We start from the raw sequence: 2,985 nt of genomic DNA, 5'->3' as shown, positions 1-2,985 counted from the left end.
ATTCCCACCAACAGTGCACAAACATTCTCTTTGTTGTTATTTGTTGTCTTTTTGATAGTAGCCTTTCTGACAGGTGTGAGGTGGTAACTCGTTGGGGTGTTGCACTATTTACAATAGCAGAACATGGAAGCAACCCAAATGTCCATCAACAGAGGAATGGATAAAGAAGATTTGGTACACATATATACAATGGAATATTACTCAGCCATAAAAAGAAATGAAATTGAGTTATTTGTAGTGAGGTGGATGGACCTAGAGTCTGTCATACAGAGTGAAGTAAGTCAGAAAGAGAAAAACCAACACCATATGCTAACACATATATATGGAATCTAGAAAAATGGTACTGATGGACCTAGTGGCAGGGCAGGAATAAAGATGCAGACATAGAGAACGGACTTTAGGACACAGTGGGGGAAGGGGAGGCTGGGACAAAGTGAGAGAGTGGCATGGACATATATACACTACCAAATGTAAAATTGTTGCATAGCACAGAGAGATCAGCTCAGTGCTTTGTGACCACCTAGAGGGGTGGGATAGGGAGGGTGGGAGGGAGGCTCAGGAGGAAGGGGATATGGGGATATATATGTACATACAGCTGGTTCATTTTGTTGTACAGCAGAAACTAATACAACATTGTAAAGCAATTATACTTCAATAAAGATGCAAAAAAAAAAGGAAAGAAAAAAAAGAATTACTATCCCTGATGATTAGTGATGCTGAGAATCTTTTTTGTGTCTGTTGGCCATCCGTATGCCTTCTTTGGAAAAATCTATTCAGTCTTCTGCCCATTTTATAATCAGGTACTTTTTTTTTTTTTTTTTTTTGATGTTGAGTTGTATGAGTTCTTTGTATTTGGGGATATTAACCCTTTATCGGATATATTGTTTGCAAAATTTCCTCCCATTCAGTAGGCTGCCTTTTCAGTTTTCTGATAGTTTCCTTCTCTGTGCAAAAGCTTTTTAATTTGATGTGGTCCCATTTGTTTATTTTTCCTTTTGTTTCCCTTCTTGAGGAGACATATCGAGAAAAACACTGCTAAGACTGATGTCAAAGAGCGTACTGCCTATGTCTTCTTCTAGTAGTTTCATGGTTTCAAGTTTCCCATTTAAGTCATTCATTTATTTTGAGTTTACTTTTTGTATGTGGTGTAAGAAAGTAGTCCAGTTTAGTTCTTTTGCATGTAGCTGTCCCGTTTTCTCTACAACATTTATAGAAGAGGCTGTCTTTTCCCCCACTGTATATTTTTGCCTCCTTTGTTATAGATTAGTTGACCATAAGTGTGTGGGTTTATTTCTGGGCTCTCTATTCAGTTCCACTGATCTATGTGCCTGTTTTTGTGCCAGTACCATACTATTTTGATTGCTGTAGCTTTGTAGTATAATTTGAAACCAGGGCGTGTGATACTTCCAACTTTGTTCTTCTTTTTCAAGATTGTTTTGGCTATATGTCTTTTCTGTTTCCATACAAATTTTAGAATTATTTATTCTAGTTCCATGAAAAGCGCCATTGGTGGGGCTTCCCTGGTGGTGCAATGGCTAAGAATCTGCCTGCCAATGCAGGGGATACGGGTTCGAGACCTGGTCCAGGATGATCCCACATGCTGTGGAACAACTAAGCCCATGCATCATAGCTACTGAGACTGCACTCTAGAGCCCTTGAGCCACAACTACTGAGCTGGCACATCACAACTACTGAAGTCTGCGCGCCTAGAGCCCATGCTCTGCAACAAGAGAAGCCACCACAATGAGAAGCCCGTGCATCGCAACAAAGAGTAGCCCCTGCTTGCTGCAGCTAGAGAAAGTCCACGGGCAGCAACGAAGACCCAACACAGCTAAGAATAAATAAATAAAATAAATAATTATTTTTAAAAAATAAGAAAGAAAAGTGCCATTGGTGTTTTGATAGGGGTTGCACTGACTCAGCTGATTGCCTTAGGAAGAATGGTCATTTTAACAATATTAAGTTTTCCAATCCATGAGCACAGTATGTCTTTCCATTTGTTTATGTTGTCTTCAATTTCTTTCAATGTCTTATAGTTTTCAGAGTACAGATCTTTTACCTCCTTGGTTAGATTTATTCCTAGGTATTTTGTTCTTTTTGATGCAATTGTAAATGGAATTGTTTTCTTAATTTCTCTTTCTGATAGTTCTTTGTTGGTATATAGAAATGCAACAGATTTCTGTATTTTAATATTATATCCTGCCACTTTACTGAATTCATTTATTAGTTCTTTTTTTTTTTTTTTTTTTGGTGGTGCCTTAAGAATTTTCTATATATAGTATCATGTCATCTGCAAACACTGCAGTTTTACTTCTTCCTTTCCAATTTAGACCTTTTTTTCTTTTTCTTGTCCAACCACTATGGCTAGAACTCCTAGGATTATATTAAATAAAAGTGGTGAGGGTGGGCATCCTTGTCTTATTCCTGGTCTTAGAGGAAATGCTTTCAGCTTTTCACTATTGAGTATGATGTTGGAAATAGCCCAGAATTTAAAAGAGTATTCTAGGTTTAAAATCTTGCTATGTAAATTAGTACTTGTGAAATCATGGCATTAAGTTTATTTTATTAGCCTCAGTTTTCTTAATTCTAAAATGGGTGTTAGCCTATGGGAGTGTTGTAGGATCAAGCAAGATAATATATGTGGGAAAGTGTTCTGTAAGTTTCAAAGCCCCATACAACAGTTAGATATTACTAAAACTACTGAATCCTAAAGCATACACTTTAATTTCCCCTTTAAGTTTTTCTAAAACAGTGCCTACTGAGTTGTAATACGTAGCTTAACAATATACCATACCACAACAACAGCAAATATCTAAGAAATCCAATTTGCATATAATTATATTATATGCATATAATTGTGTAAAATTGCATTACCAAATTGCATTCCTCACTGCATTTAGTCATATTCTTATGTCTTTGATTTTGGGTCTCTAAGAACTCAAAAAGTCTTAAGAATTCACGTTGACAATAAAATGTAGCACATCA

Source organism: Phocoena phocoena, chromosome 18 (genome assembly GCF_963924675.1).
Source record: "Phocoena phocoena chromosome 18, mPhoPho1.1, whole genome shotgun sequence".
Lineage (NCBI taxonomy): Eukaryota > Metazoa > Chordata > Mammalia > Artiodactyla > Phocoenidae > Phocoena > Phocoena phocoena.
This window is presented reverse-complemented; position numbering follows the sequence as displayed.